Source organism: Protopterus annectens, chromosome 4.part0 (genome assembly GCF_019279795.1).
Source record: "Protopterus annectens isolate FY-2018-M chromosome 4.part0, PAN1.0, whole genome shotgun sequence".
NCBI classification, from domain to species: Eukaryota; Metazoa; Chordata; order Ceratodontiformes; family Protopteridae; genus Protopterus; species Protopterus annectens.
The window spans coordinates 843,958,950-843,975,473 of NC_056733.1; the positions used below are offsets into that span (position 1 = coordinate 843,958,950).

A 16,524-nucleotide genomic window follows, 5' to 3' on the forward strand; every position below is an offset into this window, starting at 1 on the left:
ACTCTTATTAAAGGAGACTATAACCACTTGTCCATTACCTGGTAAACATGTAAAACAAATTTGTTTAGAGATTCCTTGATTTTATAAATGTTAATTCCCTAAATCAGTTTTCCCATTTCCACTAGAGGCAATAGGATCCTCAATCTTTTCCTTGTCATCTTCTTCCTTTCTCATTCTATATTTTACTATTGTCAGTGTCCTCATGGTTAAATTTAACCATCTAGCTGTAATCCTCACTCTTTAAACAAGCCTTCACAAGCAAAAAGATCATACTGTGTTTTGAAACTTCTCCATCTTAATCTATTTATTACTTACTGAGACTTTTGATAAATATAGATGGCATAGTCCTCCAAACAATCCAGTTTCTGATCCTACTGCATACTCATCAGATTTCTACTTCTATATGGAACAATGTATGGAAGACGTTTCAATGTACCATAAAAAACTATGGGTAACTTGGAATAAAATCTATATGGTGGGAATCTCACATCAATAAACTTCTAGCATTTAATAAAAAATGTTTACTTCCTCAATTTTTAAAAGATCCAAAATTGGCAAACAAATCTCTTAAATATCCCACCAGGGAGTGTAAAACTAGTTATGAGCTCAGAGATGCCAGAAGTACTAAAAATAATGACAAGACCAGCCTCAATTACATCAGGAAACTTAGAAGTAATTCCCAGCTATGTTCCAAAGCTAATTTTAATTGTGCATTCATGTCTGACCCTGAAATCATAGGGACATCCTTGCAAACAGTTTATCTGACAGGTTATCTCCTGTAGGCCCAAGACAGACTGGGTCTCAATTTATTTTCCCAGCCTACCACACTGTAGACTTGGATAGTGATGTGTATCTTGCCATTATCTCCTGTATATAGTGTAAATGTATCATTTATTTGTTCACTTCATTTTGTATGTGTGTGACCATTTTAGCTTTTTTCTTTGTACTGTATGTAACTTTAGAACTCTAATATATTTAAGTCACTGCACATGTTCTAGCATGTTTTTTTTTTCTGTCTATTTGGTCATATTTGTTAACTCTGTTTTTGTTTACTCTGTTTATTTGATTAGTTTTGATACATGTACTTCTTGGAGCTTTTCTCCTTCAGCCTCTGCTTCCCAGTTCGACTAACCCTGTTAACAAACGTCAGATAAATAAATAGATAAATAAATAAATAAATGTCGTCCCTACTAAGACTTGTTCTTGCTCACAATGCTCCTTTGTGGAGTACGTATCTAGGCATGTTGACCAGCTTGAAATACTCCAAAGATTCTTAAGTAAAAAGTCAGTTTAGGCAGCTCTCCTCCATTACTTCATTTTCTACATACCTGTGAGAAATTATCTTTATTTAGCATTTTGTGATTATATGAACAAGCCTAATGTGAGAAACAATAATGTCAAATGACCGTGCAGTCCTAAATGTTATTTAAACTTGTTTGTTCATAGATTTATACGTCAACTATGTTAAACTTATGACATATTCACTTTCAAGAACCTTGACTGTTGTAACCTCATGTTAAGTATTTTCTACAACCATTTATGGACAATGATTATTTTGAAAGAAAATTAAGGATTTGCTTATTCTGATTGTTCTATTCAACACCCCCTTCTTAAAACCAGCTGTATAGAAAATATCCAAGCCAAATACTTTAATCGCCAATGCCATACTATCAACACCTACTGAACCTACGTAGATTCCCAACTTAAGGCATCTCCAGTCTATGGAATACATTCCTTCTACACATCAAGCATAGGTACTCCCTGTACACCTTCAATATACACATGGGTGATTGGATAGGAAACCATACATTTATGCTGGGAGTTTATGGAAATGATCTTTTTGCAAGGAGGAAAGTACAGTTTTGTACCTACCATAAATGTAGATGTTTGAAGATCCACATTGCTGCAGTCCTTACATATGGGTAGTCCGCTGTCCTCGGTCGGCCCGAATACCAAAGTATTAGGCTGACGTCGGTCATGGGCGCTCAGATCTGACATCAGAGCGTCAGGGTATAAAAGCGCATGACCGACGTCATAGCCTCAGTCTTTTCTTGCCCCAGATGTCAGAAGGCCCTAAAAAGAAAGGCCACAGCCCAAAAACAGGATACCTCCCAAAAACATGCCCAACAACAACCCTCACCCAAACCATATAACCATGCCAAACTACAGAGGGGAAGGAGGGAGGGTAAATTGGACTGCAGCAATGTGGATCTTCGAACATCTACATTTATGGTAGGTACAAAACTGTACTATGTTCTTCATCTCACATTGCTGCAGTCCTTACATATGGGTAGAATCCCAAAGCAGAGGTAAAGGGAGGATGGCAAAATCATAAAGCATTAGGGGCTGCTAAAATGCCCTGTAATATTGCAGTGGCAAATCCAGCCCTAGACTTAGAATAAAGAGGAAGGTGGTAATGCTTGGAAAAAGTATGTACTGAACTCCAAGTGGCTGCTTCCAAAATATCTTTGTAGCTACCCCTTAGAAAGGCAGTAGAAGTGGCAGTAGCTCTAGTGGAATGAGGTCTGATTCCAGCCGGAATCTCCTTACCATGATGGGAATAACAGAAAGAAATACAAAACCCAATCCATTTAGAAATAGTTTGTTTTGAAACAGGTTTTCCCTGAGAACCCAAAGCAAAAGAAACAAACAACTGCTGAGACTGCCTGAACCCCTTGGTTCTGCTCAAATAATAACGTAACTGCCTGTGAATATCCAAAGTATGCAAAATCTTCTCCCCTTTATTTTGAGGGTTTGCATAAAAGTAGGCAAATGAATAGTTTGGTTCAAGGCCACACTAGAAACCACTTTAGGCATAAAGGAAGGATTAGTACGCAAAGATACCCTATCCTTATGAAAAATCAGGAAAGGTTCCACTGCCATAAGGGCCTGTAATTCAGAAACCCTTCTTGCAGAGGTAATGGCCAACAAAAATGCAGTCTTCCATGATAAATACTTTAACTCGGCAGTAGCTGCAGGCTCAAAAGGTTGTAGAGTAAGCTTTCCAACACAAAATTGAGATCCCAAGCAGGAGTAGGAGCTCTACGTGGGGTCTTATGTTCTTTGCCCCTCTAAGAAATTGCTTAAACAAAGGATGGGAAAATAAAGGAGGATCACAGTCATAGTGAGCAGAAATGGCTGCAGCATGAACCTTTATCGAGGAGAAAGACAAACCCTTGTCCAATAACTCAGTAAGATATTGAAGAGAAACACTTAAATCAGGCTTGGAAACATCAAAGTCCTTCGCTTTGCTCCAAAGAAAAAATCTCCTCCATTTATCAGCGTAAACTTTCCTTGTACTAGGCCTTCTGGCCTCCAAAATAACATTCAAAACTTGTTGTGGAAGCTGAGACCCTCCCGGGTCTAAAACAGAATATGCCAGGCTGTGAGATGCAGAGACTGAATCTTGACATTGAGGAAGTGATTGCCCTCCTGAGACAAAAGATGTGGAATCAAAGGCAGAGGCCATGGAGGCTCCTGCACAAACTCCTCAGTAGTGGGTACCAGTGCTGTCGAGGCCAATCCGGGCTATCAGAATCATGGATGGCTTGTCTATTCTGGCCTTCAGGAGTACCTTGGGAATGAGAGGCAGAGGTGGAAAGGCATAGACATGAAGATTGCTCCAACTGAATGATAGAGCATCCACCTTCCAAGCTGTGGGATGAAACATTTTGTGCAAAACTTTGGCAACTGGTAATTTAGTGGAGAAGCGAACAGATCTATGTCTGGAGTCCCCATAACACTGTCAACTTTTGAAACACATGAGGATCCAGTTTCCACTCGTGAGGATCCACAATTTGTCTGCTCAACACATCCGCTAAGGAGTTCTGTGCTCCTGGTAGAAACCTTGCCTGAAGATTGAGGTGTAAACTGAGAGCAGTCTCCCACAAAATCATCGCTTGCCTGCAAAGAGGGTACGAATGGGTCCCCCCTTGCTTGTTGATGTACCACATGACAGTAGTGTTGTCTGTTTGAATCAACACCTGTCCTGGGTGAAGTAAATCCTTGAAAGCCATCAATGCAAATTGGACTGCTAACATCTCCTTCAAGTTGATATGCAAATGTTGAAGTCTGACAGGCCACGTGTCTTGCACCCATTTTCCATTGAGGTGTGCTCCCCAAGCCTTGTCCGAGGCATCTGTCGTTAGAATCTGACTCACCTCTGGTCGGGTCACAGAGAGTCCCTTGTTTAGGTGACATTCCTGAGCCCACCACAAAAATTCTTTCTGAATGCAAGGTATTATCTGAATGACAGTGTCTAGATCTTGGCAGTGTTGTGTCCATACATTTTGAGATACCATTGAAGCTTCCTCATATGCAGTTTGGCATTGGGAAGCACCAGAATACAAGATGCCATGAACCCCAAGGCTTGAAGGACTGTCCTTGCAGTCAGCCTGGACTGTAGAGACATTTGATGGAAATAAAGAGAAAGGCTTCTTTGTTTGTCCGGGGTCAAAGAGGCCATCTGGGAAGCTGTATTCAGTCTCACACACAGAAAGCACATGTCCTGAGAGGGTACTAGACTGGACTTTGTTTCGTTCACAGAATACCCTAGGCATCTTAACACTACCATCACATACTGTAGATGATGCAGAAGTTCGTCTTTGTGTTGTGCAATAATCAGGCAATCGTCCAAATAAGGATAAATCTGTATTCCTTTTAACCTGAAAAAGGCTATCACTGGAGCCAGAACCTTTGTGAACACTCTGGGCAGTAGATAAGCCAAAGGGCAATGCAGAGAACTGATAATGGAAATTTCCAGCCAACGCAGGTACCTCCTGCAACTGGGCCTGATAGGAACATGAAGATAAGCCTCTTTGAGATCCAGAGTTACCATCCAGTGATCTTTTCCCAACAGAGGTAAAAGCTGTTGTAACGTCAGCATTTTGAACTTTGGAATGTCCAGATAAGTGTTGAGGATAGATAAATCCAAAATTGGTCTCCACGTGTTCCCTTTCTTTGGTACTAGAAACAGGCGAGAATAAAATCCTAGTCCCACTTCTGACAGAGGAACTGGCTGTATAGCTCCTATTTGAAGAAGTAAAGAAATCTGCTTGTGAGCCTCTATCCTTTGCCGAGGAGGAACGTCTGGCATGCCTTTGAAAGGAGGCAATGTATGGAAATAGAACTTGTAGCCTCGGTTTATAATGTCCAATACCCATTTGTCCTGGGTGACTAAAAGCCAGTTTTGCTTGAAGAGTGCTAATTTTTCTCCCAAAGGAGCTGCCAGGGAAGAAGAATCTGGCAGCTGAAAATGCAGGTCATTGGGCCTGTTTACGAAAGGACTGGCCCCTGCCCTCACCTGCAGATTGTGCAGGTGAACTCCAAGTTCTAGGCCTGAATGTACTGTGAGCTCTGCCCCTGCCACGTCTAGATCTACCCCTAGACTGAGAATCAGAAGAAGGGTAGGTCCACCCCTTAGTAGGCCAATTTCTACTAAACTTTGGAGGTTGCACCTGCAAACAATCTTTAACAGTCTGCATAGACTTAGCCTTGTCTTCCATTTTCTTCAAAACCGTCTTCACAGGGAAACCAAACAAAACTTCAGACTGTAAAGGGGCATCCAGAATTCTAGTTTTAACATGCTCGGACAAATTCTGATCCTTAAGCCAGGCGTGCCTACGAAGAACTGATCCAGTGGCAGCCACCCTAGAAGAGGCCTGTACAGCATCAAAACCACACTGCAAAGAATGCTTACCCACCTGTTCAGAGGCATGTACTAAATCCTGCAATTCTTTACACTCTATGCCCTCTGCCAAAGCATCCACTTTAGATTTTAGCTGAGAAAGGAGGAAATTCTGATACTTCAACATATGAAACTGTCAATTTAAAGCCCTCATTGCTAAAGTAGAAGAGGTATACACCTTCTTACCCCATCTATCCAAAGCTCTAGCTTCCTTATCTAGAGGAAACGGATTCTTTACAACAGAAGCTCTAACACCCTTAGGCCCCTGACTAATAGTTTCTGGGTCCACCCTAGGACTCTTATACAGATATTTATGAGCCTCAGGCACCCTGTAATACCTGTCCGGTTTAACTGGCGCAGGAGGCAAAGAATCTGGATTAAGGAAGCCTCGAGAAAACATCTTGAACAACATCCAAAACAGGAGGTATAGCCAAGGGTCTATGCTGTGGTAAAAACAAGAATTCCCTAAGCCTCTTTCGTGAATCAGAGAAATCCTGTCCTTCCCACTTAAAATGCTCCCTCATGGAATGCAGAGTTTCTGAAAACGAAAAATCCTCTGGAGGAGAAGCAGAAGGAGTGGAATCCTCTGCATCAGAATTCGAATAAGGGGGAAAATCTTGAATATCTTCATCAGAAGAGTCTGAGTCGTCTGAGGCCTGATCCAAACTTTCCAACTCTGGCTCCACCCTGGGCCTCTTATCAGGAGGGGGCATAGAACCTCTAATTAAAGTAATCAAATCTTCTGCCATTTTAAGCATGTGCTTTTTAGGCACAGACCCTGAAGTACCTGGAGGGACACCAGAGGAAGGCAAAACAGACCTGCCCTTAGAAGAAGCCTTAGAAATAGTAGCAGAAGGCCTAACCACCTTAGGCATAGAAGGGAGAACAGTAACCTGAGAGGCCCCTTCAGCTTGACCTGACTCCTGTGAGGCCACATCCTGCAAAATCAAAGTTTCCCCCTGAGACTCAACAGAAACTTCAGCCGGATCCACCTGCTCCACTGTAGCTTCTGCAGGACCGGCGTCCGAACGGACGAATCAACCTGTCTAGGTTTCAAGGATTTGTCTTTGCGCTTCTTCGTGGAAGCGGGCATCGGAGGATCCGATGGCATATTATAATTACACCGCTTACCAAAGACTAACCTAGCACAATCTAACCTTCTTTTTATAGTGCGCTTATTAAACCTAGCACAAAACCGACACCCGACTACGTCGTGGTCCGGTCCCAAACAAGGAATGCAAAGAGAGTGATAATCCCTATGCGGTATCTGTTTCCCACAAGAAATACAATTATTCACTTTTTCTGACATCCGGAATTAACTGAGGCAAGAAAAAACAAAAATATTCCCCAACGGGGTACTTAGCTCAACTTGGTTTCGGTCTGAAACTCAGAATATGAAAATTTCAGAACGCCGAACAGCACTTGCAACGCTGCTTCTGCATCGGACCATGCGGCAAAAAAGACTGAGGATATGACGTCGGTCATGCGCTTTTATACCCTGATGCTCTGATGTCAGATCTGAGCGCCCATGACCGACGTCAGCCTAATACTTTGGTATTCGGGCCGACCGAGGACAGCGGACTACCCATATGTAAGGACTGCAGCAATGTGAGATGAAGAACATCTATTTTACTTGTATTATTGCTTAGGTTATGTGGCTAAACCTTTCAATGGCTCTCTGGCTATAAGCTTAGCATAAACCTGTGAACCCATGAAAGTTACTTAGTTATGACATTTTCCATGCAACATGCTTTTAACTACCTTATATATCAGTCCTCCACAAATTTATGCAATGTGAGCAGTTTTAAAGACCTATCATGCCTGTTCAGGTCATGTTTTTATTTTCAACTTGGAGCCCACAGCTTAGAAGGAATTAAATGTTCAACATCATATGGCATCATTACTCATTTAGTGTGTAAGGCTTGAGATAATACACCTGAGCTGTGACAATATTCTATGAAACAACATCCCATGTTTAGTTTTACTTCTTAATCACTACCAAATTATTACTCTATTCAGCCAATGTCAGAACCAAGCAATTAATCTAATAATTTTATCTTAGTCTTCTAACCTGGCAGCATTGTCAGCAGAGTATCTTTATTTGTATTGCCATGAACAACTGGCCACTACATTTTTTTTGCCAGTAAATGGATTATGGACATTGGAAATGCCACCTTTTATAGCAAAACAAACACATGCAGACATACACCCTTAGAGTTTGTGGCTGTACATCTTAAAACTTCTTATCAAATCATAGTCCAATGTAATCTTTAGAAGCATCATAAAAGGAGCAACTTTGTGTGGGCATGGTTACCCATGTTCTGGCGTGGTCTTCTCAGTCATACTTTTTGATTTAAGAGCAGTTATTGCAAACTGCGTCTACTGACCCGATCATCACTAAATAATACTACCCTGCCCATATCACCAGCATGTGATGATATGAACAAGTCTGTGGCAGGAAATAATTATTTCAAATGGCCCTGCAGTCTTAAATGTTACTCTAAACAGCTTGATTATATGTTTGTAGGTCAAATGTTAAGCTTACAACATATTGCCTTTTCAGAACCTTGACTGCTGTAACCTCAAGTATATATATATATATATATATATATATATATATATATATATATATATGTATATATATTTCACCTCCCGTATATGGATCAAAATTATTTTAAGGAAATTAACTGGCTTATTTTTATTGTTTCTGTGAGATTATGGAATGTCTTGCATAACAGTACAACATATTTAATTCTGCATGGGTTTATGTTTGTGTGTGTGTGTGTGTGTGTGTGTGTGTGTGTGTGTGTGTGTGTGTGTGTGTGTGTGTGTGTGTGTGTGTATTTATATATCATACATTATTTAATGTTGATGTGCATAGGTATATGTATATGTGTGTATTATGGTAGCAAAGACAAAACAAATAAAAGTTCAAAGCATAATCAAACTTGAATCCCCCATGAAGGGCTTTCAAAGGAAGAGCTGAAAACCTAAAATTTCAGAGAGAAATTTTGAGACCAAGAATGAAGATTCTTGGTTGAGATTAACCAGGAGAAGCTGTGAAAAAGGTTAGCAAAATTGGTAGAAGCCCTATAGATATAATCAAGTGGTGCAAGGACTCTAACTGTGGATTTACTCAAGGAATACCAATAGATTAACTCTGGCAGCTTGACCAGAGGTACAATACAAAGGGCTATTATATTTAAACTGGAAGAATGTATATAGAGAATTTAAAGTAATTAGAAATTTGTTAAGCAGAAACATGCTTGTTTTCTGTAATGTTACAAATTAATTTTGCATTGACTTTTACACTACAAATAAACTGCACACCTTGAAATATTGTCTCCAGTGAATTATGACTGCTGTACTGATGGTTTCAGTGAGCATAATTTGGTATTTATATATCAAATCACACTACGTATCCTTTCCTGTATTGAAACCTGCAAATGCAGAAGCATTTTAAGTTAGTTTTCCCTCCTTAAAAGAAAGATAGAGATTTGTGTGTGTGCAAGCACGCGCGCGCGTGTGTGTGCACATGCATAAGTGGGTGGGTATGTACGTGTGTGTGGGAGTGCACGTGCATGTGTGTATGTGTGTTTGTGTTTTGGAACTGCAGTATTTTACAAAACTGACAGACACTGTGGTGTGGATGAAAACAAATCTCGGGTAAGATGTGTTGCTCCTCCAGGAAAAGAGTGAGGCTACTGATAAGCATTTAGTCAGTCTCCAACATCAGATGAATATGATAGTTACTGTACTGACCACCCAAGGACCACCTCATCACTAAAGAGCCTGAATAAAAATGGAAACGTCAAAGCATACCTTATTACTTTTGAGACATATGTTAACTAGGACAATTGTACTCAATTTGACTGGGCTAAAATGTTATCTTCGCAACTTACAGGTGCAGCAGTCATAGCCTATATGGACATGAAAAATACTGACTGTATGGACTATCAAAACTAAAAAAAGAACTGCTGGCTAAGGTTGGTGTGTCTTCTGAAAAGCAAGCAATGGAATTTCATAACTCTTCTGTTCTACCTATTTTCTAAAGTATATTGTAAACTTGTGGTAAGAACCAGAATTGTACAGTAAAATTAAAATGATAGACTTTATACCTGTTGATAAATTCAAAAGGACAATCCCAAGTAATGTAGGTAAAAAGATTTTCAGATTGTAACTGAACACTGATAAATTGGTTGTGTTAATTAAGCAATTTCTTTCTTAATGCAGCACTGTTTGAAACTGAGTCATCTAAGCCAGTAACTAAGGTATGAATATTAGTGAACACACAGAATCTGTCAGCAAATTAAATAGATTGTTTTGGATGCAGGAATAGTGAATATATTGCTAAGCATTATTTAACCTGTAGTAGAGCATATCGTCTGTGCAACTACCAAGTTAGGAGGCCATGTATTTTCTTGTTGTGTGGGAGGGAAGTGAATTTGTGTATACTGAATACTGTATTCTGAGAACTTGAAGGCAGAGCCCTGTGTGTGTGTGTGTGTGTGTGTGTGTGTGTGTGTGTGCAAGCAGAAAACAAACGACAAAAGGAAGGAAGTAATATGTGCCCATGAAAACAGGAAAGGTGATACTGCAAATATGCAGACATTCAGGTTCTGCTGGGTACATGTGCAATTATTTTCATTCTGATGAATGTAATTGACTTATGGCACAGGATGTGGCTGAAAAGGGTCATGAACCAGTTCATCTACCCAGTTAACAAATGACAATAAATAAGGAAATAAATAAAAGAGTGCAGCACCCCTAGGCTTTGATCAGTTTGAGTATTGGATAAGGCAGTTTTTTGATGCACTCTCTTCTTCCACTGTTTGGTTACGCACACTCACACACACATCAGTATCTATCTACCTATCTCTGTATATATATATATATATATATATATATATATATATATATATATATAGATATATAGATATATATATTTATTTTGGAAGATTAAAGCAGATAAAACTTTTTTATTTATAAAAATAATGCACTGTACTAGATGAAGACAAAAAGAAAGCAGGTTCTTCCAAGCAAAATGAAGTATTTTGGTTTAATTAAATGCAAAGGAAGAGTCTTTAACTTTTCTTTTGATAGCTCTCGCTGTCTCCTTTGACAGGAACAATTTCCAGATTATTTTTAAAAACATTTCTTCACTGCAGCTGACTCTTGTCTCTTCCAGTCTGTTGTTATTGACTCACAGTTATTTTCCACTGAAGAAATTTTCTTTAATCAAACTTTCCACAACCCTCTCTTTATATTTCATCTAAGAATTAATTAAACAAACCTGATCTTACCCTTACAGACTTGCATGTTTTGGTTCTTAAAGCAGCAACTACAACATAGCAAAACACTTAACTACATCTAAGGAAACAGCAGCATTTTTACAAATTATTCTTTATATTATTGTTATATGCAATATTTACACCAATTATATATCTTGCCATAATTTGCAGTACTATTCACATGTTTGGGGACCTTTTGTTCTCCTCTGTTTGGTGAGAACCACTATGTTATCCTACAATTGACTGCCCCTGCTTCAAATCATCAGTGTTATCTTAATGGATTGGCTGAGTGCCTAAGACAGGCCATCTGCATTGTAGTAAGGGCAAAGCCTGGCCTGTGCTGTACTTCACATTTAAATGATTGCAGTGTTAGGGCCCACCTATAGAGCTTTGTATTTCCATTGTTTTATTGATGTAACCATATGAGTAAGTGAATTCTCTCCCTAATCAATAATACCTCTGAAAACCAAGTGCTCACTTGATGACTAGGCATTCCCTTTCAATTACAGAATACATAATGTCTGCCTTGCATATCTTCAACCTGGGGAAGTAGGTCTAATGTTCTTTTCATTAAAGCTTGTGGGACTACTACTTCTAACCCCAACTTTGATGCATCCATATAAACATGTGGCTTATTAAAGTCAGGAGATTATAATATGGGCTCTGAGCATAGTATTTCTTTTAGCTTTCTAAAATCAGTATCTGATTGTATTGTCTACCTTATTTTGAGAGGAATCTTTACCTTGTTTAGGTCTGTGAGGAGGCATGCTATTATGGCAGAACTGAGCAGGAACTTCCAATAATCCCCATTAACCCTAAAATGTCCTTTCCTACAATATTTTTTTCCTGGGATAGGTCATTTTCCAACTGCTTCTACCTCTTTTGTGCCTGTTAACCATTCCCCTTCCTATAATATACATGAGGCACTTAAACTCTGATGTGCTTAACTTGAACATAGGGGCACTTACAGACATTTTTGGCATTGGCAGCGATCTAACCCAGGTTAACTGCTTGGAAGGCAGCTATGCTGACCATTATACCACCAACGTTACAACAGTTAGTCTTTCTTGCCTCATAGAGTTTATTAAACTCTGTGCATAAGCTAAATGTGACCTGCATTCCTTGAAGTGTACAATAATATCATCTAGATAAGCTATGGCATAGTTGGTGTGGTGTTTCAATACCCAGTCTATGAATCTTGAAGGCTGTTGTAGTAACATATAGTTCAAAAGGAAGAACACAATATTGAAATAGTTCATGTGATACTGAGAAGGCTGTCTTTTTTTATTTGTAAAAGAGATAGTCAATAACCTTTGTAAGATCTAATGCACTTAAGAATATTGTCTTGGATTCAAAGATGGCTGCCATTCTGTAAGCACTGTTAATCTACAGCTCTCCAAATACTCAGAGGAAAACTTAGCCCAGAGGTTATATTACGACTTATTTAACAATAACTTTTCGAAATAACAACTCTAACTATTGTTCAGAATCGCAGAAGGGGTGAATGAACCAGAAAAATCCACAAATCTAGCAGGATTACAACAGATTACCTGAAACTGAAGTGAGTCTCAAACAAAGAAGCCGTGTGCTCAGAAAAATCTGCTCATTTACATCTATAAATACATCAAGAACCCTTCTCTACTTGTACAAAATGTCAAATGAAGATAAAAACATGGACACAACAACAACAAAAACTAAACTTTCAGAGCTTTTATCTCCCGAGAAAGATTTAATTTTGAAAAGACAGAAAATCACAAAACAACAAGAATCTCTAAAACCAGGGAATAAAAATAAAACAGGTCAACTGGCAAACATGGACGATATTAAAGGAGCTTTACTACCTATCCAAGAAGCTATAAAAGAATTATCTAATCAAGTCCAATACTTTGGAACTTCCTTCAGTCAAATCTTGGAATGGATGGATAAATCTGAAGCTAAAATCACTGAGAACGAATCAAAATAGCCCTGCTTACCAAAAAAGCTGACTCACATGAAGCAGATATTCAAGCTATGCAAGCTAATGTTAATGATCTGGAGGCAAGATCTAGAAGAAATAACATAATCATCAGAGGAATGCCGGAAAGTATTCAATATAATGAACTAATCCCATCTATCATACAAATATTTACAACATTATTCAATGACCCTAAAGCTGCACATCAAATAACAATAGAGAGAGCCCACAGAGCCCTGAGGGAATCTCAAGCTTCAAATATCCCAAGACCTGTATATGCCAAAATTCTCAACTTCCAAGATGTTAACAAAATACTATTAACTGCAAAGAAACATGGGGGTTCATTTATGTGGAACAATAACAGAATTTCCCTGGCCCAAGACTTGCCCCTACAAATTAGGCAAGCCAGACAACTTGTATCTCCTTATTGCAAGTTTCTGATTGAAAAGCAGCTAAAATTCCAGATGAAGTATCCAAATTCATTAATGTTTTTGGCTGATGGGATTAAATATTCAGTTACAACTAAAAAGAAGCAAAATCTACCTTTATGAAGGTTTTTAAAAGCATACCTCCTTCAGAGAATTAGTGCCAAGTTCAGATGCGGTCCGCGAGACCTCCGAGGTCCGTTACATCTCCTACTACCAGCTGAGGTCGTTCTTTTTGTATATTTGTTATTTTCCTTGATCTAGGCTGTATTTTAGGGCTGGTACGACCTTTTTTCTGATCTTTAAGCCACAAAACTGATAACCGGAAATCTACAACCTCCATGTCATCCAATTTTCCCACGAGAGGAACCGAAAGTGGTTTTGATGCCTCAGAAGTCTTATTTACAATGTGGCACATCCAGAGGTCTGTCTGGTATATGGGTCCCCCATCGCGAAGCTAAGTAATCGGCTTAGCTGATCGGAAATCCGAAGGAGAATCTATAGGATCGGTTATAAAGAAAGAAAGATAAAAGAAGTAATTGTACTGTCACAAATTCACCAAATACATGTTCTGTAATGTCAAAAATCATTAGCATTGTCTCATTAGTATTAAGTAAGGTGTTTAAACTGATGATATATTTAAGTATATACAGTTCATATTTAGCTTCTGTGAGACTGAAATAGTTTATTAGACTAACTGACAGGAAACTAATCTATAGTAAGGCAACAAGTTACACCTGCACAATATAACCAGAATATATTTTCATTACAACTAACTATGTTTAATTCTACCTATATACATTATAATTTATCATGCAATTGCACATTTTCAATATCAGGCATGATAATATTTAAAGCTTAAACTTAACAAAATTGCTCATTTAACTACAGGCTCACTTTTACTAGTAATATGAGCCCTAATCAATGATAACAATATAGTCATAAGCTGATACTTACTGAAATCCATAAATAATTTCAGATGATGCAATCTAAGGATGTTTTGTGATATTCCTTACTTTGGATCCTAATACAACTTAAAGCATAAATTTTACTATGAGGTTTCCACAGTTTTATGGGTATAATGTTATACGATATACCTTTCTAGGCATTAAATAGTATAAAAGATACTATGATAAGCTATTACAATGTAGGATTTTTAATGTATGTGGTTATTAGTACATCTAGATTAGGCTTTTTATATACCATAAGTTGATATAATTTAAAGGACTAAAAATATTTAAATAAAGGGAAATTACTTATAATAATTGGTTTAAACGTAACTCAACACTTTGAATGGAACAAGTTTACTTATAATCTTAAGAGAACATATACAAAAATAACTGTGTGTTTTTTTTGGTCTTTTTATTAATAATCTAGTCAACATAATCAGTTAATAATCCTGTATAGGTTCACTTGAGATGATGTGTGACATTAAGAATATATTATTCATGCTCACAACTATGGAAGTTCATGAATCTAAAAGTCTGAAGTAAAACTTTTATGTCACTTTTTTGTTAACTTCGTACCAGGTTCAAATAAGTGTTTTGGTAAACTTGAAAATCTCCTTTACCTTAAAAATCAATGCTTTGCTAACTAATATATCTTTAATCATCTTAGAATTGTTATATATTGGACTATCTAACTACCTGGGTTTATGTTTATATACTTATTGAAAGTTGAACTGAGAAATATTTACATTGTTTTTTCTCCAGGAATCAGTAACCTATTACTAAATCTAAGGTATGTTGAATACCATATTTATAATTGAAAGATATCGCCTCAAACCTATCTAAAGCTGTGGTATCTAAGCTCTTTAAATCACTAGGTGAAAGGGGTAAAGTTGGGAGAAATTAGGAACTGGGATTTCATAAGTAGTGTGATAAGATTTGAACCTAGAGGAAAGGGTAGGACCACACATAAACGAAGGCTACATAAGCTGGATTTATATTTTATGTATTTAGTTGTTTTATTAATTTGAGAATACAGACTTAGTAATATCTTAAAATATTACTTCTTATAAGTTGTGTAATTTGATGCTTCTGATGTTGAGTTATAATTGAGACAGATGATAATGTCTATACATTCTTTGAAATCACATAAACAAATACATTAAGAAGAGACACAGGTGATAAGCAGTGTTTGCTAGGGAATGAGTGGGATAGGCTTTGTACAAATAATTCTAGATTATTCAGGACCAATATGTTTCATTTACCTTTTATACATTAACTTCCATGACATATTCTTACCAACGACACAATTTAATATAACTTCCAATTATGTTAAGGTCCTGGGTATTTCCTGGTCCAGGGGTTTAGTGGGAAGGCACTGGAAAGAGACGGGAATTCAAGAATGCTTTCATAACTTACATTTGGTAATAGATCAAAATAATCTATCATATTTTCTCAGATTTCTAGATTACTTACATAAAATAAGCTTTAGATATGTGGGAAATAGATTCATGGAATATTAAAGGACTCCAGAACATTAAGAAAAGGAAATGGTTTCTTCACCTATTTCTGCAAGCTAAGGCATGCTTTATACTACTTCAGAAACCCATTTAACCAATGAACAATGGTCAGAAATTAAAAAGAAAAAATGGATAAGAGAAATAATAGCCTCTGAAGGCAAAACTAATAGTGTGGGAGTTGCAATTATTATTAAAGATCAATTTCAAGACAAAATTATAGAATTCAAAATAGACAAAGAAGGTAGATGGTGCTATGTGATTCTTTCTTCTACTGTCTATGATAAACCCATTATACTTCTCAATATATACGCACCTTGTTATAATCAGCATTCCTTCTTCACCTCATTATATCCTATTTTAAATCAATACAACCACTACATAATCATAGGAGGGGACTGAAATGCTTATCAAAATCCTAAACTGGATAAATCAAGTTCACAAACATCATATAATAGTCAAGCAGTGTTAACTTTAAGTGAACTTAAATATGAAAACTCAAAGCCTTGCTAAAGCAATTCTGCCATGAAAAGTTCATAAAAAAGTTCTACATACAAGGCTTACAGAGGGAACCAAAACCTTGTAAAAAATTCAAACACATCCAATTCCTTTGTCTATTCAGACCAGTCTTCAAATCTTCAGGTGGATGAGTAAATAAAACGAAACAAAACTGTATCCAAACAGTTTTATTAAACAAACAAGAG

At 37.6% G+C, this 16,524-nt stretch overlaps 1 long non-coding RNA gene across 1 annotated transcript in view; it reads right to left on the reverse strand.

Moving 5' to 3' along the window:
- The window catches only part of LOC122799616, a 193,360-nt gene that overhangs the window by 87,319 nt on the left and 89,517 nt on the right, over positions 1–16,524 (reverse strand). Inside the window, exon 2 of the long non-coding RNA XR_006364483.1 lies at positions 13,501–13,854. This is a non-coding gene — a long non-coding RNA (uncharacterized LOC122799616). The remainder of the gene's footprint in view (positions 1–13,500; positions 13,855–16,524) is intronic.